Source organism: Lepidochelys olivacea (assembly GCF_965140295.1).
Source record: "Lepidochelys olivacea isolate rLepOli2 genome assembly, chromosome: 8".
NCBI classification, from domain to species: Eukaryota; Metazoa; Chordata; order Testudines; family Cheloniidae; genus Lepidochelys; species Lepidochelys olivacea.
Genome location: NC_140418.1, coordinates 18,590,009 through 18,615,998, shown reverse-complemented (window position 1 = coordinate 18,615,998; position 25,990 = coordinate 18,590,009). Strand labels below are relative to the sequence as shown.

General features: G+C 39.8%; 1 protein-coding gene across 2 annotated transcripts in view; it reads left to right on the top strand.

Annotated features, from left to right (window-relative positions):
• The window catches only part of PPP2R2B (protein phosphatase 2 regulatory subunit Bbeta), a 258,060-nt gene that overhangs the window by 62,386 nt on the left and 169,684 nt on the right, over nucleotides 1–25,990 (top strand). The window lies entirely within an intron of this gene.

The window sequence follows — 25,990 nt, the reverse complement described above, 5'->3', positions numbered from 1 at the left end:
AAAAAAAAAATGTCTTAACTACTCTAATTCTCATGATTAATTTATTAGTTGTTGAGCACTGCTACTGAGCTTGGCATTGCACAATACATAAAGGAAAACAAGATCATGCCCTGAGATGTGTACAGTCTCGGGTCCCAAACCAGCCTGGTGCTGAGTGCCTTCAGCAAGGTATTGAGTACCCTCTACTTCCATTGAAGAGATTCCTACAAGTATTCATCACCTTACAGGGCAGGTGCATCTCCTAGACAGACAGCAAAGTTCAGACACAAAACACACCTGGGATAAAAGTTTCAAAAGTGCCTAACTAGCATAGGATCCAAAATCCCATTTTCAAAAGGGATTTAGGCACCTGTCTGCATCTTTGCGCACCTTTTAAAAACTGGCCCTTTGGCACTTAGCAGCCTAAGTTGCTGAAATTCAGTGGGAGCCAGGCTCCTAAGTGCCTATGCCATTTTTGCCACTTTTGAAAATAGGACTGATGCTTCTAAGTCACATAGGCCCTCTTGAAAATGTTCCCCTGGTGAGTAGAGGAAGGTACACTCTGAAAATAGTGCAGCTTTTGCCTTTTTCTGGCAGATGATCACTGAGAGCCTTCACGGAAGGATTGTGTATAAATAGCGCTGGTCAGAAAATGTCAACAAAAGCAACATTTCAATGAAAAGCAGAAGCTAATTTATTCTAAAATGTCCACAAATTCTTCTTCTCCCCCTATTTTCCAACCAGCCTTAGTTTTCAGAAAGGAATTGAATAAAGAGCAGGTGGGCACCCTGTGCATGTGGGTCAGTCCTGCTGTAATGATCTCCACCTGAGGGGAAGCCTGGCAGAAGGCATGAAGTCAGGCATGGTAGAAGACTTGACAAGAGTCTTGAGCAGAGCAAAAGGAGAGAGAGGCAGAGAGTGGAAAGGAATGAAGGCAGGTGTGGAGCAGCACCCTGTAGTAGAGGGGCAGGAGTTCGAATCTAACATGGGAAGTGTTAGCCAGTGAAGGGATTTAGATAAGGGGATGTGACATGGTCTGACAGGTGCGAAGAGATGTTTTTTTATAGGTGGACTGGAGAAGAGTGAGACGATACATGGATGCCACCGATACATATTTTTCTTAGTGATCGCTTTAGTAGCTTTGCAGTTTCCCTTTGTCAGTGCTTTCTTTTCCTTACTGTGGCATGCGCGTGCGCACACTGACCCACCCACATAGGGTGGCTTTATTTCTCTTTAATCTGGTTTCTTAGTAACACGCCTGAAGTGGAAATTTCAGAACAAAACAAAATGACCATTAATAGCTTCAAAAGCAGATTTGATAAGAAGGTTTTCCTTTTATGTTCATCCAAATTCAGACTCTGAATTCTACGTTTCTCAACTGAAAAGAAAGAATGAGAAAAATTCAGAAGCAGATGGCCACAATAATAATGCACTAAGTCCTGATTAAAAAACATCAAGGTGTGCTTTTGACCTGCTGCCTCATATTAAAAGATTTTTATTCCATTGAAACAGACTAATTGACTTGACTGTTTAACTTAATAGCAGCTTAGGCTTCCATCCAGGGTCCAACATGTTAATCAGTGGAATAATTGGAAGAGAAAACAATTAATCCAATTGATAAAAAAGAGGATCATTCATATTCAGCATTCATTAGTGAATCTCATTCTTTGAAATACAGAAATGCTTCTAGTCAGAGAGAGCTAAGAGCAAGAGGCACATAAGGTTTTGGTGCTTGATGGAATGTTACTTCGTGTAAAAATAACAACAGACAGTCTCATCCCTGTGTAATGTTTCTTGTTTATATCATCACTGGCCTAGAAGCACTGAATGATAATCAGCCTTAACCATCATTCCGTTCAACTAAACAAGAGTGACTTCTGAAACCTGCCCATCAAGGTCACATAGACTTCAGAGAGATTTGCTGTAACAGGTGTGTTTTCCCAGAATGCTTTGTGCAGATCAGGCTATGGGAAAGGGTAGTAAAGGAATTTGTGGGGAAGAGGAATAGTTTTTTTTTAAATATATTTTTATAGGAGAGATACACAGAAACAAAGCAAAAAACCTAGATGTGAACAACCCCCAAACTCTGCGGGCTCTGGATGCAGATCTGAACTTGGCAGCTATTTTGCAACCCGAGACCTGGGAGCCAGCCATTGGTGTTTAATTGCTGTGTAGACATACCCTAATGGGCTATAGTGGGGTGAATCAAACTTGCTGTCTGAACACCCCCCAAACTCTGTAGAATTTGGATGAGAATCCAAACTTCTCTAACTCCCATCTCCTATTTGTATATATTTACAGAAAGCAAATACACACACTTTTTTGATCTCTCTCTCTTTCTCTCTCTCTCTCTCTCACACACACACACACACACACACACACACACACACGTCTAACGAATCGCCCATAGATGTGGCAGGTTACAGTCCTTTATGGGTTAGTCTGCAAATCAAATCTATACCTTTGCCCTTTAATGCTGACTCTGCAATTTTGCAAGGGCAGTTGTCCTTGAGAGAGAAGACATTGCAGGGTGTCAGTGCACAACTTCAGTCTCCAAGTTGCCTGAACACAGGAGCCATAAACCTCACACAACATCACATTTTATGTGTATGAAATGAAGAAAGAATGTTTCTGATAGACTGCCATGGCTGTAATATTCCAGGGTTGGAGCAAAACATTCCTTTTTTCCCCTTTTAATTTTGATCTCTTAAGCTTGGGAGGGCGGGAATAAAGCATTGCGACCGCCTTACCATATTCTACCAGGAATCATTACCTGTTATGGTGCACAGATAGATCTAGAGTAAGCCTTTATTTAGCTGACTTATGATTGAGTCCCTTTTTCTTATCAGGAATGGTAAGGTTAACTAGAAAGGCCAAGAGGGAGGAAGTGTGGCTAGTGGTTGGATCAAGGTGATCAAGATTCATAGGTGCCTATGTTCTGAGTCTGTGTGTTCTTGGGTAAGTTACTTAACCCCTCTCCCTCTATCCATCTGTAATAACATTGATGTGCCTTACAGAGGTGTTGGATAGCTTCATTTATTAATATTTGTACATTATTTTAAGACTTTTAAACCCTCAGATTAAAGGTGCTATGAAAATGCAATTTTTTTATTTGTATGCACAGTTGCTCACTTGTACTGAGTGATCATAGTAATTGTACATACCAGTTAGACATGCAGTTGTACAGACATTCTGCATGCCCAATAGTGTTCTACAATTATTTGAAAAACAGCTCAAATGCTGCTTATCCAGAAACATACTCATTGATTAATTACTCTAAAGGTAAGCGTGTCTCCTCTTTTTAAATGTTCAGTAATCATTCAAAACATGACAAGAATAAAATCAATTTTGTTTATCAAATTGGATTAAACTAACTGGATTCCCATATGGACACAAGGAGTTGGATTTACTGTTGTTTTACATAATATCTGCTACACTGGTGTCTTTTGGTTGTAGTGGTGACATTTTAGAAATACAATATTATGCTTTGGCCATAAAGGATAAAAAAGAAAGATAAAATGTTAATGATCACATCACTATATTTAAATCTAGCCTCCTGAAGCTTGAGAGTCGCACTTTCCCCCACTGTTCTTCTTGCAATGCATACAGTACAGAAGAAGGGATTGAGAATGATAGATATAGGCGTGTGTGGCATAAGCATGTGCAGCCCATGTGGTAAAATGGGTTGTTGTTTGATTCATGATTTAGTTGGGGCTATTAGATTTTCTTCCCTAAGGCAATTTATAATTTGTTTAACAGAACGCAGCCATTTGTCTTGTTTGCTGACTGCTTAACAGATGGATTTGTGATTTTGGTAATTACTATATGAACGTTAATAAGACGTGATATCTTTTATTAATTAATACTTTTCAAGGTTTGTTTTTTCCAAATGGCATGAGCTAGATTTATATCTAAATATTAGTGACATACAAATATTGGTTTTATAGAATTCGTGTTTTGAAAAGTCATGTAAACTTTTGGCCTTCTCGGAGTAGCTTCTTTGTCCTCAGACTCTCTCTAGAAATTATAGCCCAGAACTGTAATGATACCATTTGTTTTTATATTTTGTACTTTAAACAAAGTTTGCTCTCTGTTCAGTTCAATAACCTCTAAAGGTGGGTCAATGCCATAAGAACCTTATTTTGCAAATTTCTCTTCTGTAAGAAATGTGCTTTAACCATCCTTGTAGCTCTTCGGCATTCACTTTCTGGGTGAAATTCACCCACGTGCAAAGATCCAGCTCAAGGCCTGTGCACCACTTACATCCCACTTAAGCCCTCATAAGATATTTATATTGCATCTTTCAGTCTGGAGGATTCCAACAAGACTTTACAAGCTTAAATGGATAAGAAAGCTGTATACTATACATAGGAATCACTTCATCGGCTCTTGAAATAAAGCCACTAGTGGGAATTAGTGCAGTTAAGGATGAGAATTTACAGTAGCGTTTCCAGTTCAATCTGTAAAGGCAAGAGTTCTGCCACGATAGCATGCTGGGAAAATGGTGTGGAGTTTCTGAGGCTTGGAACGCCACTGCAGAGGAAATACTATGGGCCTCATTCTCCCCCCAACGTAGAAGTGGGAATTAGTTCATAGACCTTCCACTGGCCCTCTGTATGGTGGTGAATTTCACTCCTTGTGAACATTTGAAAAGCAAGCCTGCCTGGTACCAGACTTCACAGACAGTAAACTACAAAGTATATGCAGGGGTGTGGATGGAAACCACTTGTCTCATTTGCCCAGAGGAGTATTCCACTGGAAGTGATTGCAAGGTCATCCAATCAGGGAACAGAAACAAATACCATACTTGCTTTGTCACAGTTGTGCAGTACAAGCCAAAAATTGAATTTTGAGTTTCAGGTGCTCACAAAGACCTCTTCATGATCAAGCCATAGAAAGAAAATAATATGAAAGTGAATTCAACAAATAAATCTGATGAGGTAACCATCAGCTCACTGCCATTTTATGAAGACAAGAGGCTACATTTGCTGACTATATTATGTATTGTGAACTATTTACTTGGCTCAAACCACACTATTTTTTTAATTTAAAAAAGTGAGACAGTTTAAGCAGATTATGCTCTCATAGGTTTATTAAAGCCAAGAGTAATGGAAATACAAATCCAGATTCTGCACTCCATTAAACTAGATTTACATGACTAGAGTACCAGTGTCATTACATCAGTGTAAAACTTGGATATTGGAGGGAGGAAAAATCACATAAATGTTTAGCACCAACATCTGTTCATTTGAAAATCTGCACTGGAAAGTACATTGTTCATGATTCACTATGTGCCATTCTCCTGTTTTAAGAGTTCCAGTTGTGGAGCAGAAACAATACCACATGACTCTGGGACCTCCCAGCCAACATGCATAATAAATGATGAATAGCTGAAGCAAAACACTACTTGACCTTCCTGAGTACTGAAAACCATTCACGTAAACTATTCAGCTAATACTTACAAGCAGTGGACATTTTTGAAGATAATCAGAATCTCTTCATGAACAATTTGCTAACCAAGAAAGGATCTTAACCTATAATGAATATTCCTTTTTATGAAATAGTTCACCCAGTGCCCAAACTTAACATACACTTTCTTTAGTGACTGAAAGCTTAGAAAACCAAACACAAAAATAGCCTGAAAAATTCTTTATGATAAAACTTAACTTTAAATTTTGGTGACAATATGTAGATGTTGGTGTGATGTGAATTTCACCCATAATTACATATATAGTAGAACCTCAGAGTTACGAACACCAGAGTTATGAATTGACCGGTCAACCACAAAGCTAATTTGGAACAGGAAGTACGCAATCAGGCAGCAGCAGAGACCAAAAAAATAAAAAAGCAAATATAGTATAGTACTGTGTTAAACATAAACTACTAAAAAAAAAAGAGAGAGAGTTTAAAAAAATATGACAAGGTAAGGAAACTGTTTCTGGACTTGTTTAATTTAAATTAAGATGGTTAAAAGCAGCATTTTTCTTCTGCATAGTAAAGTTTCAAAGCTGTATTAAGTCAATATTCAGTTGTAAACTTTTGCATGTTTTGTTTAGAGTTACAAATGCCCTTTCCTGAGATGTTCATAACTCTGGGGTTTTACTGTAGTACTCGAAACAGAAGCCTAAGGCTACTTTCCTTTCAAGTACATTCCTTTTCTTGTTTCTTTACTCATCCACCTTGTTTGGCAGTGAATTCACTCACATGTTAAACAATATGGTCATAATTCTTCGTGACAGTTCAGTCATTCTCATAATACTTAGAACACTGTAGCCTTTCTGTACCAAAGAGGCAGGCAGAACTATGATTAGTTGTGATTTTCAGTACAAAAATAGCTTAATGAATAACACATGCATTAAGATAAGCAAATGAAAGGTACGTGAGGCTATGCTGACTTTCCAATGTTTGACTGTCAATGTCTGTCTTTAAATTATTGCAGTGCCAGACCACTTTGTATCTCTCTAGCAAAACAGCTATGGAAAACCCTTGCTAGCAGCAAGCAGAACTGTAGTGAACATTTACGGTTTAGTAATGCATCATTGAAAATGTACAAGGTCCTTTGAGTTTTGAAATAATTAGATAGCTAATAACTGCTTTAAAAAATGCAAGAGGCTCTCAAGGTTATCATGCTTTCAATAGTGTCCAACAGTTCGATGGTGTCTGATAATGCAACAGATCTTGTCTTATCCTAGAACTATATTACTCTGAAAATGTATGCCACTCTAAACAGCCTAACTTGTGGGTTTGTATGTGCTACTGAAACTTCCCCATTCCTAAATAATCAAAATAAACATCTTACATTTGGCTGAGATGACAATAGCATGTGTTTGATAACAGCTGACAGAAAAATATGTTTAAAACTAATCAAGCTTTGGTGATCTCATACCAGATCTATGCCAATATAATCTCATTTATGTTCATGGATTTACTCTGGTTAACATTGTAAGTACAGGATCAGGACCTTTATCTCTATTATAAAATTTCACAGAGGATTGTGCTCCATCTTAACTTTGATGGACAGCAAGTGAAACTTTTGCCTAATACTGTGTGACTCTTCTGCCAGTTGGTTAACAGCAGCAAAAGGGCTGGGTTTAATATATCTAGGGTCTCTCCTGACAAATAACAGGGAGTACTCCTTTCAATGGTTGTTCTATCATTGCTACTGTATTTTTACCTTCTTTTAAGTGAGTACCCATGACAAGCCATTTTTGCTCCGTCTTTGCAAGTACCACCAGTGATTTGCTGTCATACATTGATATTTTAGGTGGTTGGTTTTTTTTGTTCTCTATTTTCTTATAGGCTGCTGCACACAGTGAATGGATCCTCAAAGTGTTCCAGTATTGCTCCCCTGCTCATTGTTTGTAGTAGTTAGAGAGAACTGGACTTGGTCCCTATCAACACAGACACATCAGGAACAGCTGCATTACTCACTAAACAGAGCCTTAGATTCCCCAATTTTCTGAAAAAAGAAAAGGAGGACTTGTGGCACCTTAGAGACTAACAAATTTATTTGAGCATAAGCTTTCATGAGCTACAACTCACTTCATCTCATGAAAGCTTATGCTCAAATAAATTTGCTAGTCTCTAAGGTGCCACGCGTACTCCTTTTCTTTTTGCGGATACAGACTAACGCGGCTGTTACTCTGAAACCAATTTTCTGAATCACTCTTATTTCAATGAGTGGATCCAGTGTAAATGTTGGGACATTCGCTACAAGATGAGTTTTCCCCCTGTGTGGTTAGGAAGGTTCATGACTTAAAATCATATAAACTGAATGAAGAAATGGAAAAAAAAACACTAAGAAAAAAGTTCCAATGGTTTATAATAATTCATATTTATTGTATATACTAATGGAGTATGTTACTCAGTAACTTATGTTACTCAGTAACTCTGCTGCTTTCATAGTATATTGTAAATCATATTTTATATATAGGTCCATTTCACAGGATGAGTGTCAGGACCACTGCACTTCAGTCATTCGTAAGAGCTACCTCCCACTGGTTGTAATCATTTAAAGGCACACCACCCCAAATCATATTTGCCTGAAAATGTTGTACTAGTTGTTATTACAAGGAATGCTTAAGATTATCATCACTGAATAAAGTTGGAGACTATTCCCTCTATTTTTTCAGGGTTTTGTTGTTGTTGACTTATTTTTACTTGGTGCAGTTGACAGCACTCTGTCACACACTGGAAATTTTAGTCAATCATTTAAAAAATCAAGTGACCTATCCCCAATTGTCCTTATCCTGAAAGCTATTTTTGAGATCCCGTCCTTCCAATGGTTGGGAAACCTTCTTAAACTAATCCTAATGTAGGTCAAGATTGCTCCCCAACCCGTTATGCAGAATCATTTTCTTAAGGGAATTAATCCTAGTCTTGTGTGGTTTCAATTTCCTAAAGATGGCAAAACTGTATCAGAGTATTATCCTCACTCCTCCTTCCAGATGAGACTTGGACAAACAGAATAATTTAAATATAATAATCCTAGAGCAATGTTTGCAATGTAGTAAAATCTGCCATGCTCATATTGTGAAATGTGGGTAGTTTCGCTTTAATTTATAGCAGGATTTCATTACTTTTTGATGGAGTTATGCCTGTAGTCAGATTAAATGAAGAAAATGGAGTAGTTAAGGACCAAAATGGTTTAGCTGCACTTGTGTCTCACCTTAGCATAAATTCCCTTGCACAAAATCCATCTCAGGGCTTATAACAAAACCCAATGTATACAGCAGTGGGCTTAGCTAAAGTAAATGCTAGATGGGCATTTTAACTGATGATGTCACAGTACTAAATGTATCAGAGAGGAACAGATTATTCAGTACAAATAAACTATATGACAAATGTAGCTTTTTTCTATTCATGAAGCAATCTTGATTTCCATATTTGTTACTTGTTATTCATATTGCCGAAGAGCTAATGGATAAACACATATTAGCCTGTGGTTGTTTACAAAGTATTCACTTTATTTTTGGTGTGTGATTGGTCACCTGTGTTAGATGGTATTGCTTCTGCTTCCCCACTGGATGACCTGAAATATTTGAAATGGAAGAATAATGAATAACAAATAGCACATACTCTTATGCATGCACAAATACTCCTTTGTATGCATTCGCATGTGAACTGAACAGCTGTTCCCCATGCATGCATATGAACAAACACTATGCACAAATGTTTGTGAATAGATGCAGATAAAAGGGCACAAATATGGCTGAAACAAGCAATTATTTGGAATATAAATGGATGTTCATGAAGATACTTTTTACAGTACTTGACCAACTCTAATGTGTGTCTAAATACAAACTTTCTGTCTCTACATTAGGGCCTAATCCAATTTACACAGAAGTCAATGGGAGTTGGCTCAGACATTAGATTCCAGAAGCGCCATGGTTATTTTCTTCAACAGCTAAAAATAAATCAACTGGGAAATCCAAGAAACAAAAATGTTGCCTCTTTTCATCCTGTGCCCAGTTGATTTAGCTGTTCAGTCTTAATTTTCCTATATTGGTTGTCTCATGGATGTTGTCCCTGTATCATCTTTCACCCTGTTTGTCCCACATATCATGTTTCTCTGCAATAGACTGTAAGTGCTTTGGGGCAAGGAGCCAGTATTTATGTGTTACAAAGTGCTATGTACATTTGCTATGCTATATAATTAGTACTACTAGTCTCTAGAAGACCCTATGCATTTGTGTTTCTTAACTGTACACTAATAGAAAGAGCATTCCAGACCTGGAGTCACAAACAGCAGTAATCAATTTTTGACATTCTACCATTTTGTACTGAGGGAGCTGAGCAAAAAAATTTAAAAAGCCAAAATGCGTCATTAGAGGTAGTATTTACAATGACAGTGTTCAAGGAAAAAAACGTGTTCCTTAGTATAAGCTATGCTCAACTAGTTCAAATGCATTGACGTGGTAGCATCTGGTCTTGCTGTTTAGAAATGGGAAATCCTATTTACCGTATAAGTATTTAAGCTAATTACTGCTCTGATGTAAGGGGACGTGTGACAAGGAGTTCACATTATACCCTTTAAAGGGCATTAAAGTGTTTTATCCACAAGAAACATTCTGTGCTTCATTCTGTTGATTTGTGGGCACTCTGTTTTCTGCAACACACTGAGTAGATATAATATACACAAAACTAGAACCTTGTGGTTATATCTTCTATGCAATAATTTCTCTAACGTAAAAAATAACTCCTCATATGCTTTTGCTGGAGATGTTTTGTTTTATTTGCACTGACATCCCATATTTGTGAGATCTGTTATATTACAATAAATGGTTTACTGTAAAAAAAAAACTAATTTGGACTTTAAAAGTTGAATCTATAATCAAACTACTGCATCTCCTAGTTACACAAGAACTTTATCTTTCTAGATATAAAAGGGTTGTATAAAGGATTATACTTCTGTTGCAACACCTACCAAAGAAATTAAAGAGGCAGGTGTGACGTTGCACTCTATATGTTTTATGGATATATGCTTATGAGTGTGAATATGATTGTAACTGGAATATGCTTTATGCAAAAGGTCTCTTGTAAGGTATCATAACAAAGGTTATAACCCACTGAATATATTCCTCCTATCTGTATGCATGTATCATTCTTGTATCTGAAGCCAGAAATATGAAGTGTAACTCTGAGGTCCTGTTGTAATTATGCAAAGTGTGGTGGTTTAGAATCTTGATGGCATTAATGGTGGTTTAGAATCTTGATGGCTCCCATTGACTAGGACAATTGGTTGTAAATGGTTTATTTACCTGCAAATCTTCCCTTATATGTGTGGGCCAACCCAGGAAGAATGGAGACTAGGGGTCTTACAGTGACATGTGACCATGTCACCTGATAATGAAATCCATCTTAAATCTGGTACTTTTCCATTTAGAAGGAGGGGTAGGGACCCAGAGAGATAAAAGATCCCTGCCTTGTTCCAAAGCTATAAAAGGGGGTGGAGCAGGACAAATGGGGCTCCCAGTCATGGGAGAACCCCTGCTTACCACCTGAGATGTCTGCTGGAATTAACAAGGACTGTACCAGGGGAAAGGATTGGGCCCAGACTAGGAAGGAGTCTAGTCTGTGAAAGAAGCTTATTGGAACATCTCTGAGGGTGAGATATTACCTCTAATCAGTTTCTTAATGTATTAGGCTTAGACTTGCCTGTTTTTGCTTTATTTTACTTGGTGACTAACTTTGTTCTGTCTGTTATTACTTGAAACCACTTAAATCCTACTTTTTATACTTAATAAAATCAGTTTTGTTTATTAATAAACCCAGACTAAGTGATTAATACCTGGGGGAGCAAACAGCTGTGCATATCTCTCTATCAGTGTTATAGAGGGTGGACAATTTATGAATTTACCCTGTATAAGCTTTATTTATTTGAGATTTATTTGAGGTTTGGATCACATTGGGAACTGGGTGTCTGGGTGCTGAAGATAGGTAACCCGCTGAGCTGTGTTCAGTTAAGTCTGCAGCTTTGGGGGCATAGATCAGACCGTGGTTCTGTGTTGCAGCAGGCTAGTGTGTCTGACTCAACAAGACAGGGTTCTGGAAGTCCCAAGTTGGCAGGGAAAACGGGCTCAGAGGTAATTTCAGCACATCAGGTTACCATCCCAAGGGTGTGACCGAACCTGTCAGAGCAGGACTCAGATTTTTTAGGGGATTTGTTCTCCTGCAGTCACAACACTAACCATAACATCATAATAATGGAACCTATTGGTATGTAGGATAGTGAGAATTTCAGGAGAGCAGCAAAAGAGCTTGTGAGCCAAATACTCCTCTCAATGGAGAATTGCTCTTGAGTTGCACAAATATAAGCAAGAATAAAATTAGGCTCGAGACTCTTCAGCTAATACAGTAAATTAGTTGGATCTGTGGTAGCTGCTGTCTAAGCTATGAGAGGATACTGAGTCTGATTTTGTTGTCACATAAAGTTTCTGTTGACTTCAGATGAGTTACTTCTGATTTATGCCACTGTAAGTGAGATCAGAATCAGGCTTGTTATTCACCGTCATTGTTTTGGTCACAGCTAAAATGCCAAAGGGGGTGAGGGAATGTAATGATGGGAAACAGCATGAACGTAAGTGGTCCAAGCATATTTGTTTATTGAGTGGCATCTTATCAAGTCAAATCAGAGGAAACACTAAATGGGCTTTATTGCCCTTCCTTTTAAACCCAGACCATGATGGAGAAGAGGATGGAATTCTGCTACACACCCACACAGCTTTCTTGCATTGACATGTGTGTACCCAGTATTAGAGTCATCTATACAGTCAAGTGACAGAACTTAAATGAGCAAAATCCATTCACCTTGGTGCTAGAAGAGTGTATTCATGTGTTACATGTACAAAGTTGCATGCACACAAATGGAGGCTGGTCAGGGGCTTTCGTGAAGATCAAGCTGTTTTTTATTATAGTTACTAGGTGCTATGGAAATATTAAGAATAATAATAAATAGTAGTAGCACTTAGCTCATATATTAATGGGTTTCATCTCTAGTACTCAAAGTTCCACATAAGAGAAATGAACACTCATTTCCATGTAGCGGTAAGAACATAATAAATGTACTACATGAGGTTAGGGATAAACATAATCTTGAAAAATAGATAAAGAAATATGAAAGTGAAAAATAATAAAAAGAGTTTATACATGTGATTCTAACAGACCAACAAAGCAGCTTTTAAGGTGGTGGCTACTGCATAAAACAATGCATCATGTAACAAAGCAAAGTTCCAGCTAAGAAGAAAAAATGTGGGCAAAATTAACACAGGAGGGGACAGCTAGCCTGAATAATAAATTATATGAAAGAAGCTATTTGTTCTCAGACTGTATTGGAGAATGTACGGTAGTGAATAAGCAGAAACTAAGAGAGGCATGCAGAAATGTCACAGAACGCTGGTCAGTCTAATTGAAAATAAACTCTCCAAGAATAAGGACCCACTGAGCCAGAATAGTGGTGAGTCCGTAGTGATGCTCATTATTGGTGTGCTGTTAATCATACGCAACTTGAACTGGTAACAGTAATAATATGCAGCAAGTGTGAACATGAAGTAGATCTATTTATCTTGTGACCTGTGGGAGGTAGAAGCCTGTACCTACTTTGCATTCAATGAACTGATTCTTTCCCTTTCTGTCTCAGGGTCCTGACCCTTATTCTCTTTCTGTGAAGAGGGAGTGCTGTTACTTACCGTTTTTATATGACTTGACTTCCTAAGTTTTCCTCACCTTGGGCTTAATCCTGTGGTTTACATGATTAGGGTTCACATGATTGGGGCCCTTATACTTTAGGGTTTTGGCTTCCCACTTTTCCTCATTAGGTTCCCCATGGTCCAAACTGCTAAAGACAAGTCGTAGTTTCAAACAACGACATTAACAAAGTCATGGCCAGGGTTTCCAGTGTACTGTGTGAGAATCAGACACACAAGGGCACAGCTTCAAAGCAGCATAAAGGGAAGTCATGGTAGGCTCAGAAATCCTGTTAATAAATAATAGGATTTGTGTGCACACAAACCATTCCACCCGAACACATTTTACCTACTTTGCACCATCCACTGCTGAATCAGGAGGGAATGCTTATTATTGGCTAAGGCAAGAGATTGAGAGTGGGTTCTGTTTCCAACCTTTTACTCACTCCACGAATCTGAGCGCAAGTCACTTATTCTCTATTTTCCTTGGTTTATCCGTCTGCACAGTGAGGATAATAATTATCTGATTCACTGGGGATCTGTAACCTTCCATAAAGAGCTTTGAGATCTTCTGATCCTATGGAAAATGAAAGGTATTAATGTAACTATTTGTCTTGGATCTGGATGCCAGGTCTTTGGCTTTCCCAGACTAGAAGAGAAACCAGGAGCTACCGCCACTGCAGAAAGCAGCTGTTTGCTTGGTAGTGACTACTGCACTGACCCCATATATGTTTTTAGGTGCCATTTGAAGGTACTGACTTGGATTTATAAAATCCCAGTGGTTTGGTTCCAGTGATCCGAAAGGCTGCATCTCGCTTCATGTTCCCCTGTTGCCTCTGAAGTCTGCTGGTGTGCTCAGGCGAACAGTCACACCCTATAACCACTGGTTACTGATGGCCAAGCATTTTCCATGTAGGACCTTCAACTCCCGATTTATCCTCCCATCAGAGACTGTGTTTGTTAACCTTTATGGCAGGGCCTATCTCTGCTGTCTGTTTACTTTCAGGAATATCTTTTATCCTTTATTCTGGTGCAAGTAATGTATGTTTTCTTACATAATGCACATGCACCCTGAGATGCAACGTTGGCTGCATTTTAGAAATTAAAGGGCCAACAGATCTTTAATGACCACAAGTGTTCAGGAGCTCATCTGAAAGACAGGACCTTCAGCAACACATTCCCCCTAACATCATATTGGATACATCTGCACAGCACCGCAGAGGCGTAACGTCTAGCTCAGGAAGACTTATGCGCACTAGCTCTGCTGGAGTAAACAACTAAAAATAGCAGTGTGGCCCTAATGGCACAGAAAGCAGCTTGGGTTGTCTACCCAAGTACTTAATCAGGGGATTATTGGGCAGGATTGTACTCAGGCAGCTAGTCCGAGCCGCTACCTGTGCCACTAAGGCCATACTACCATTTTTAGGCACTAGTTTGAGCAGAGCTAGCGCATGTCTGTCTACCCAAGCTGGGAATCGCACCTCCCAGCTACTGTGTAGATGAACCCACTGGGGCATTAACATACCCAATCCTTCTCTGTTGGAAGTCAGTGGCAAATCTATTGACTTTGACAGATGGAAGACTGGATTCTAGATTAATTCTGGTTCAGAGAGAAGAGTCACCTAGTGCCTCACAGATACCATCTTCTACAGCACCTACAGAGGTTTCCCAGAAAAAACACGGGCCTGGTCCAGAGATGCTTAGATTATGAGATTTGATGGCTATTACTGTCGAAATAAGCATTTTATTTTTTGTTCTCTAGTTAGCATATGTCTTTCAGCAGTTATTTAGCATAGGGGTCTTTATCCCTTAAATAATGGCCAGCCATCCAGCACCTGGATTGGCTGACAACAATTACATGTAGGATAATAGGAGTATAATTAGCCTATTTTTTGCTGCTTAATTAGGTTCTCAGATTTGAAGTACTCTGTCTCTTGGAATCTGCAAGCAGGGAGATTCTGAGCACAGTTATAAATGCATTGTGGAAGTTGACACAATACTAGAAATGGGATGAGAGCTTCAAGTGCTTTTCCTCCCAGTATGACATGACCTTCACCCAGACTGAAAATTAGGTCCCAACATTCATTCCAGTGGGACAGCTGAGTAAACTCCATGCCATGTTAGTACTTGTCTTCCCCAGCTGCGTGGCAATGGCCTCTCACTCAAGGCATGCTCTCGTGAGCCTAAGTTATGCAAACCTGGTTAAAATAAACTAGGGTGGTTAGCACTGGCATTGTGCCTTTCATTTGTGAAGTTTGCAGGCTCTCCCAGGGAGAAAGTCATCCCTGTTATAAAAACATGCATACATTCAGCTAAATCTTCAGAACTACAGTAGCATTGGAAAAGTCAATATTGGTTTGAAATGATTGATCTACTTTATGAAATAATGATTGCTGCAATGTCATTAATTCTAATTAATTTACATATGCATTAAAGTCCACTATCACAAAAAACCTTATTTCTCTTTCAAGCATATGAAATTAAATATGTTTTCCTGTTGTGATTTCATACATACATAGTTAATACCTCTCCCCAATACAACCTGATCACCACTGTATGTCAAGTTCATTACAGATCATGTGTAACACCATAGTGGCACCAAGTCCATTGGTTCAAAGAAATAGGTGAACTTGCTGGGATATCTAATATCTATTTGTTTCTGTGAACTGCAGCTCACAGTAGTGCCAGGAAAGCACCCAGCAGTTCAGTCTTCAAAGAGCTATCTATCACTCTTTCCTTCTGATGGAGCAGCACTGGAAAAGTACTAAGGACCAAGGGCCTGCTCCTGCTCTCATGGGAATTTTGCCATGACTTGAACTGGAGCAGAATAGGCCCCTAGAGAGTCTAAATTGATTTAACCTAAATCTTCCTGCCCACTTCCCATGCATGTTATATCAATTTACCACCCTGTAGATTTTCTCACTTGGATGCCTAGCCACTTATCAACACAACATACACCTCTTGCCCTTACACATCACCTCCAAATTTGGGCTTCAGACTCTGATTTCAATGAAAGGATTTCCATATATTTTCCACATGTGCGGATCTCCTACTTGGTAACATAATCGACTGGTATTTAATAGAAGTGGCTATATTGTAACTTAAACCAATATTTGCAAATACAATTCTGAAGATTCTCCAGTAAGTACAAGTATTAAAAAAATCTTGCTCTCTTTCAAATACCTCCCTTAAAACTCACTTCTGCTGGGATGCCTACACAAAACAGCAGTTAACTCGGGTGGTCAGAATGCTGTGACAATTGCTTAGCACATTGTTCATTATCATCTAATGCAGAAGTCCCCAAACTGTGGGGCATGCCCTCTTAGGAGGGCGCGGAGGAACCTTTGGGGGACCCTGGGCCAACTCCCACAGGGAGCAGGGAGGGAGTGCCACCCAGCTCCGCTCCTGGCCCTGTGCCTGGGGACCTGGCTGCCGGCCCCATGCCCAGGGCTCTGCACTTGGTGCCCTGGCTGCCGGCCTTGACCTGCAGCCTCAGCTCAGTCCCCGCCCCAGTCTTGGTCCCTTTATGCCTGTCTGCATTCCCCCCCCCCCCGAACCTGTGGACCCTCTCCCAGCCCCAGCTTTGGGGGGCAAGGGAAGGGCAGAGTGTGCAGGAGGGGGAAGGGGGGCAAGAGGTGAAAAGTTTGAGGACCACTCATCTGATGACTGCCTTGTGCGTCTCTGGTCTGTTTATTGTACCCACCTGTTGTCTAGCATCTGCTACTTAGATTGTAAGCTCTTCTAGCAGGAACCAACTTTTGTGTTTCATACAGGACCTAGTACAGATGGGCTCTGATCCTTGGCTGTGACTCTGAGGCATTTCTGCAGTACTCCTACTAATGCAGTACTAATAATAATTAATAAAACTTCATACCTTTCCCCCTGTTACCTATTAGACCAAATCATCAACATATCTTAACAAGTTGATTTTCCCACCAAAGGTTAGAAGATGAGGCTGTGTAAATGATAGCCCTTCTCAGAATACCTAGTGTAGGGTGGGAACAAAGAGATTTGCTTAAAAGAAATGAAATAATCTAATAATAGATATTGAACTTCCAACTGCAAATGACTTAACCAGACTGCAAGGAGCTATCACATTTTCAGAGATTGCTTTAGTCAAATGGAGGAAATTAACATAAAGAATAGAATATTAGTATAGTGTTAAATGAAAAGTGTATATAGGCAGCAAGAGGAAAATTAATAAAAACCAAGTTTAGAATATTTTTTCTCACCTACTGATACATTTAGAAGTTTAAAAAATGAGGCTAGCAATCTAACCTATACCAGTAATTATGAAAATGGATCTAGTGCTCACGGATGTGAAGGTAAAAATGAATTAGCTGGAAGAAGTTCTTCATCTGAGTTTTTATGATAAGAATAAAATTGGAGGTTTGATTGAATTATTATTAATATACTCTTTAGGTCCCCTAGAAACCAGTGCATAGGGCTCTTAGAGCTATTCTAATTGAAACAAAAAGTCAGTGAAGTGGAAAGTGCCCTGACTCTTCAAGATATGTCAAAGTATGTAACATGGTAGACATGTGGGGGCTTGGAGAACAGTGACAACTACAAGATGACCTTCAGTGAATTTAATCTGCAAATGGGTTCCTGTGTAGGACAGCTAATGCTTTTAGTTATTGTAAAGGCTTGTTCCTAGCTTTTAGAGAGCTGAGAATAAATGAATTCACCAGAGCAGCACTATGAACGTTGCATAACAAACAGGTGGATTGTGGAAGTATTTAAATTATGTGCTGAGAAAATTTGCAGGATTTATGATTGTACAAATATAAGTAATGCACAATGGGGAGAACAATACGTCCATTCAATAAAGGAAAAAAGGTGTGGACACTCATTGAAATTAGAATAATTGGGAGACAGAGAGAAGGCTGCTGAAGAGAAAATGAGGGTTTGTTGTTGATTTGTGTTTATTTAGCAATATTCTCAACAATTCCAGGGGTTTGTTAAACATTTGGCTAAACATTTGCTTTCAATTGCAACTTGTGATTTTAGGTCTGAGTGTGAGAGAAAAAATTGTAAATCATAAAATTTGAAGGGGAAAACAGCTGGATTTTTTTTAAGAACATGGGGTGCACAGTCTAGTCTCCCCATTTTACAGATGGGAAAGCTGAGGTACAGAAAGGTGCATTGTCTTGCCCAAAGTCAACAGAAGACCAGATCCAGGATTTGAACTAAGGTCTCCTAACTCCTAATCCAGTACTGTATCCTCTAGGCCACACTACCTTCTCATATAGTGTGAGTTATAAGTGACACAAGTAAAAAGATTTTGCTTTTAATATGTGATTTATGTGTTATACCCTTTAGAGTTTTGCAGGCCAGCATTTTACAGCAGTATTCCAGTCATATATTTGTGTACTTTGGTACTAAAAATGGGGCCAGGTTCTACTCTCAGTAGCACTGAGGTAAATCTGGAGTAACTATGGATTTAGCCTAGTGTAACTATGAGCAGAATCTAGCCTGAAATATGCTGAAGTCGCCTAATTTAAAACTAACTGTCTGAGCATACGCAGCAACTTGTTTTCAGCAACAATTTGACAAGGATTTTTGGTAGGTGAACTTTCTGCATATGGCTCTGTGAGGCATTACACCTCCAATGGAATGTTTATGGCTTGTCAGGTCACTAATCCCTATGTCAATGAATGCCCTATGACATGACAAGCTGATCAATCTCTGAAATTATATGTGCATAACTGAGCTCCTGAGTTGGCCTAGGCACAATTTTACACTGTTTTGCATCAACCATTCCACTACATTGTGACAAAAATCCACCGAGAGAACCATGGAATGAAGAATCTAAGAATTCACCTTTCCCTGACGAGGTCATGACATTACACAGAGGGAGCTATTGCGCTAGCTTGCCAATCATGTTCATCTTAAAGGGATCCACACACCCGTTCAAAAGGCATGATACAATGGCTTTGAATAGACTGTCCTGTCAATGAGCCCTGTATGCAGGAGTCCTTTAGCCCTCATTAACAGATACTATCTTTTGCACTTCCACTGAAACAAGCATCTTCAAAGAAACCAGTGCAATCTCAGCTGAATAATGAAGAATATAGAATCTTGCACACTTCCAATGAGATTTTAATTATGATACTATAATCAGGAAAGGCAATCAAACTGCAGCAAACCCGTGTGTTACAATGATATCCAATGTCTTTCTCCATTCACTGCACATTCATGGTGCCTCTTTGATCACAGTAATAATAATGCTCACCATTCACATAGCACTTTATTAGCCAGATAGATTCTCTCCTGCATCAAAGCCATGCTTGGAGTTGGCAAGAGGGGTGAGCATCACGCCTCTCTGATCCTCAGGGGTGGCCCCGACCATTTAGCATTGCTGTTGGCACCTGTAAATTGCACCACTGGTGTAAAGTGCACATCAGTGGAGGATTGGAATAATGGAGCAGAGCTCTGCTGTGTCCCCTCTCAACTCCTGACACACCTGAATGTCCGGAGGAGGGATGGGATCAGAGGGACAGACCCAGAGCCGACGCATGTGCCCAGCAAAGAGTGCCCCCCTGAATTTGTGGTACTGGGAACTTGTGGCCAGATTATATCCCCTTTATGCTACTTGAGTGGCACAAAGGGGCAGTATCTCAATGGAGAATCTGGCTTTATATGTTCAGAATCCGTTATAACAATTAATTAATCCTCACTACATCTGGGGGTGGTGAGTGGGAAAGTGTTATTGTCTCAATTTTACAGACAAAGATTAAGTGTCCTGTCTAAGAGACGGGATTAGAATTTGGGGCCTCCTGACTTCCATCTTGATGCTCATTCCTTCAAACTGATTCCCAAGACACAGATCCCTTGCATGATGAAAATGTCTTGTACATCGAAGTAATAATAATAATTTGCACTTCTCCTGTTTTCAATTATTTAAGTGGGGATTGGAGGAATTGGGAGAATTTTCCTGCTTCTGATGGGTTTCTTCCCTGTCTGTAGTTACTACTAAATCAGTGCTAGGGTTTACTTTTTCCCTGGATCATAAAGAATATTCTGAAGAATTGTTTTGCCTTTGGACTGCACCAGATGGCATGTACAGTACATGACATGTACTTCCAAACATATGTTCAGAAGAGAATAATCCAAAATTCCCTGATAAGAACACCGTAAATAACTCATTTTCAACTCTGGTGGCATTCCATGGAAGATCTCAGAGCATTTTACACACATTAATGCTCACAGCAAGAAACCAGTGAGGGTTGGAACTATTAATATCCTCATTTTACTTGAAAGGAAACTGAGGCACCAAGAAGTTAAGTGACTTGCTTATTTGAGTACATACTCAATGGCAGAACTGGGAAAAGAATCCAGTAGTCGTCAGTCTCCTACTCTAGCCACTAGATCACTTATAATTCATCTCCTGTCTATATTACTTATTTATTTAGTTGTGTTGTGGTAGTGACTAGGAGCCCTAATCATGGACCAGGACCCTATTGTGCTAGGTGTTGGACTAATAATAATATAATACATTAAATAATAATGTATCACATCCAATCCATTGTGCTGGACACTGTATGAAAAATATAAATATGAATAAAAAGTCCCTGTCCCAAAGGGTTTACAATCTAACCACAAGAATCTAACCACTTTAACACTAATATAGCATTGTGTTGGAAGAGATAATGGGTCTGATTCTGCACTTTCACCATTTTTACACTGGCCAAACTCCATTTGCTTCAGTGCAGGTTACATGTAATTTACAGTCCTGTAAGTGAGAGGAGACTCCAGTCCCCTTGGGGCTCAGCATTAAAGACAAATACCAGACTCTAATTTACTATTGATACTGGCACCAAAATGATTACAGTCAGGTCTCCTTAGGCATGTAAATGGTGGCCTGAAAAACTATAACACAACTGTTGATCCATTACATGCATCCTTTGTGCCCACTTCAATAATAGGGCACAGTACTTGCAATGATGAAAATGTCCTGTCCTCCATAGCAGGACATTAAAACTATTAAAACTTCAGGTCATTGTCTTCTTCGCCACTTTCCCTCATGACTGTATGCCTGGCCGTTGTGCAAATTGGTCTTTCCTAAGGTCTGCTGATATCTGGTCCATGGATTGAGTCTTTGGCCTGCTCTTGGGTCATCTTCCATCCATGATAACTGCAAGGGCCATCCTACCGATATAGCTGCCCGATCTCTGCTGGACATATCCATACCAACGTAGTCTAACCTCCCTCAACTTTTCTTCTGTTGGGGCAACTCATATTAGGTCCCTCATAACCTCATTTTGCTGCCTAACCATATGACCATCTCAACATCTTCATTTCCATAGTGGAGAGCACATGGATGTCTTTTCTTGGGGCTGGCCAAGTCTCTGTTCCATACATTAGAATGGTGTCAAATTACATTTTATACACTCTATTCAAACTTCAGGTATATGAAAATATATATCAATATTCTTCTCCTCTTTTGATGGCAGTAACAAGGTCCAGATGCCCAGCTATGGAAGTTATTTTTCCGGCACTGGGACTGTCATTTGACTTGCACAGAAGCAGGGTGAACTTAACTGACCAGTTGTCCATTTAGTAACCACTAAAGTAAGTTCATGTTGCATTTTATTGCCATTATATCTGCTATTTATTCTGGGATATATTATGATTTTTAAGCAATAGCCTTCAATAGGAGTCAGGGTATTTGTGTGTGTGTGGGGGGGAGAGGTCAGGCAGCAAAAGGGAACCCTCAGGATCATTTTGGCTCATTCAGCAAAATTGTCTGGGTGGGGAGCAGATGCTGGGATAAGAGCAGCACCCCCTTTAAAAGGTTGCAGTATGTGCTAACCCTACCCGTACTGCTCCACTTGTCTCTTCAGAAGGCAGGAGCGGTCATGTCCCTTCCTCATATCCTCTTTGTGGTGTCTAGCATTGGTGTCAGTGCAAAATATCTCATGGCAGGAATACAAGGACACAGCCTGTGGATGCACAAATGGAAGGGAAACTTCTGCATTCTCTCTTCCTTCCCCAAAAATGCCCTCACAGGCCTAGTCAAAATCTAGGTAAAATTCTGGCTGGTGCTTGCCATGGGCACCTCCCAGAAAACCCATACCAAGGGGAGCTAGGCGATTGTCTGTCCTGATCTTGGCTCCCCAGCAATTTCTGTCAAAGGGAGGCTTAAGGCTTTGGATAAAGCCTCAAACCTTCAGAGGCTCTGCTCTTTGTGATCTCTTGTGAACTGTACTCATAAGCAACCCTGCAATAGCACACCTCTGTGCATAGTCCATCTTTCATGAGAAACGCTGTGACAACAAGCCACATTATACATATGGGACAGAGAAAAAAACATTCTGATCATTACTATTCATTATTTGTACTGTGGAAGTGTCTAGGCACTGTGCAAATTCAGAACAAAATAGACAGTATCTGCCACAAGGACCTTACAATAAGGGGAGAGGTTCCATTTTCAAGTTTCCAAGGGATTATGGCTACCATAGTGATTTTAACAAGAATGTCCTTGTAAAGTCCCATCTAATTAGAAGATAGTGGCTGGACATGAACTTTAATATAAAACCGCACGTGTAGGTATTAAACGTATCAAAATTCTGTGCCTATTTGATTGTCAAACTGAATTCGGTGCTGGCAACCTCAAGTATCCAAAAATCATGAGTCAGCCCCCCCCCCCCAAATCTTGAGACTGGCTTAAAAATCATGAGCTTTAAATATAATAATAATAATAGACTAGAGATTGTTTTTATTTACCTTCTGGATTGTGAAGCTTTAGGATGCAATTGAGTCAAATTCTCAGGCTCTTCTCTGCAACCAGGAGGGTTAGAAGCTTTCATTTTCTAAATGAAAGCTGAGATTTGCATATATTTACATGACTCTGGAAACTAAGGCATTAAGAAATACACCAACGATCATGGGACTCATGATAAAATCTTGAGAATAGGTAGCTGGATCTATGCAGAGAACAGAAAAGCCACTTTGTGAAGTATTTGGAGGGGTTTGAAATCTGGTTTTGTTTTTAATTGGAATGAAACTCAAAATTTTTCAAATTCTCTGTAAAGGAAAAGTCTGAATTTTTTTTTTTATTTCCGATTCATTGAAGTGTTCTGTTTTGACAAAATCCTATTGAGATGTTGTGTTTCAATTTGACTCTTAGTTTATAGTACAAAATAAAAAAATTGAATCAAAAAGTAATTTCAAATTGAAAAATCAAAATGTTTCATTCCAAAAATGTTGAAATGGGATGTTTTGACACTCTTGGAATATTTTCTCCCTGTCCCACTCCTCACTCCATATTTTCTTCAAAATAAAATGTTGGTTAAATCATGATTTTGCAAAGAATTTAGATTTTGATAGAACTGCATTTTTAGACAGTAAATGGTTCGGTCAAAGTTTTTCTGACCAGCTCCATTGGCAACTGTGAACTCTGGGTACAAAAATCTTTTACTACACTGCCTTTTATAACCCAGTGTACCTACAACTCTTACAGAACAACACTCCCATCCCCTTTAATTGAAATCACTGGAGCTTTGAACAGGCACATGGGTCTTCCCACATGGATGTGATTGCAGGATGGGAGGTTTCCTGTGTATGTAAGCTGACTTATGTTAACACTGGCCCTTATTGCTCTTTTCCTCATTTGCCCTCTCTCACTGCTGTTGTCCTACTGTTTGTTTTACCCACAGTTGAATTTTGTCTTAAACTAGCTCTTTCAGGCCGAGTCTGTCATTCTACGTTGTCTTTGTATGGCACTATGAGGGGGTGGACTAGGCCCAGAGTCCCCCTGCTGGAGGCTTCAGGGTCCTGGCACACTAGTCCCAGGAAAGGAGCAATGGAGAGGTCCTCCAAACAGGCTAGAGTGGCTGCAGGGGAAGCAGCCAATCAGAGAGGCTGCAGGGAGCGGCTAATCAGGGCCCAGGAGGGCCCTATTAAAAGGAGCTGCAGCACCAGGGACAGGCAGTTTCTTGCTGGAGTGAGAGGAGTACAAGTGGTGCTCCTGGTTGGCCAAAGGGAACGGTAGCACAATGGACAGCTCAGTGCTAATAGGGACTGGGGGAACGAGGAAGAGTTCCTGGCTGGGTCTGAACTTAGAAGGGCCCTGAGCAAAGGTGGTGGTGAAGGCTGGGGCTGTGAGGAAGTGGCCCTAGAACTGAAGGAAGTTGTCCTAGAGGGACACAGCAGCATGTGGCTGCTATTCTTAGGGTCCCTGGGCTGGGATCTGGAGTAGTGGGTGGGCCTGGGTCCCTCCATAGGCTACTGGGAAAGTGGGCCTACAATTGGACAGCAATAACCCCCTAGAAGGGGATCTGAACTGTCAAGAGGCCCAGCTGGAGAGGGGAAAAAACATAGGCTCCATGGAAGAAGCCCTGGGGGTTTGGCCTGAAATCAAGGCCAGAACTGTTTAAAGACCACAGACACACTCTGACCAGAAGAGGGTGCCCATGAGAGGTGGGTGCCATGCTGTTACTGGATCTAGCAAAATGTTCCCCTTTATGTGAATTATCATTTCTGGAATGGCAATGAATAGCTTTAAGTAGCGTACAGTGTCTTAAGTAGGCCCTCTGCAATGGGTGAAATTCACCCAAATATCATAAATGGTGAAAGGTAGGTTTGAATTCTCATGTTATCCCAAAGTGTCATTAGTAACAGAGAAGGAATTATCTTTTTCTAAAAAGATTTTATTAACTTGATTTACGCATTTGGGGACAAATCATGTTAAGAAGTGTGCATTTGATCCTATACTCATTGACAAAATGACAAAGTTCCCAATGAATTAAATAGTGCAGGTTTAGACCCCCTATGTTTTCAAACAAAAATTGCTTGTCTTTATTATTGACAGCTTAGATTATTCAAACTTTAATTAGATGTATTTATATTATTAGCACCTAGGAGTCCCATAGATGAAGGCTGCATTGTGCTAGGTGCTGTACAAACAGAGCAAAAAAGACTAAGATTTTGGGGCAAGGATTGTCTAAGTAAAATTTTAAATCTCTAGAATGTAAAATACTCTTCACATCTTATGATGTTCTTGTATTTCACTCATCTTGGACAGGGATTGTTGACCAATCATTTTTGCTTTCTGGTTCTCATGCACTGACTAGTACCATACTGAAATATTTAAGGGGTAATCTGGTACTCCTATCACAGGCAAAACTTCAGGTGGAGTCATTAACAGTTTTACCTACGTAAGTACTGCAGGATCAGACCCTTAGGCTGCAAAAATGCAGAGGAATCTTTATGTTCAAACACAAAAAAGGCTTCTATTGGACTAGAAATATAGATATAACTTCATGGTATTTCTATTAATTATTAGCATTATGTCAGAGCCTGGAGGCCTCAACCAAGATTGGGCCCCATTGTGCTAAGTAATTTACAAATGCATCGTAACAGGTAGTCCCTGCCCTCAAGAACTTCCAATCTCAATACATTAAAAAAAGGGAAGGCTGGGAAGGAAAGCAGAGGCCCAGAGAGAAGTGACTTGCTCAAGGTCACACAGCAGCAGAGCTGGAAACACACTTTTATAACCCAATTCTTAGGTTTTTTAAAACCCTTTGCTAATGAAATGCAACATTTGGGCCTAAATTGCAGCATCCTTTTAATTCTGCCTTATGCTTGCGCTCTTGCGATACCCACAAGGTTCCCCTGGTCCAGGCGAGCCTTAGGCTACCATGGTGATAAGCATTATCGCACCCATTTTACATATGAGTAAAGCTGCAGGCATTGAGAGGTATTTAGGCACCTAGCTGCCATTGAAATCAGTGGGAGTTAGGCCCCTAATCACTTTTGAAGAGCTGGTCCTAGGAGTCTGATCCTGCATAACCCTTACTGCCATTGAAGTCAGTGAAAGATAG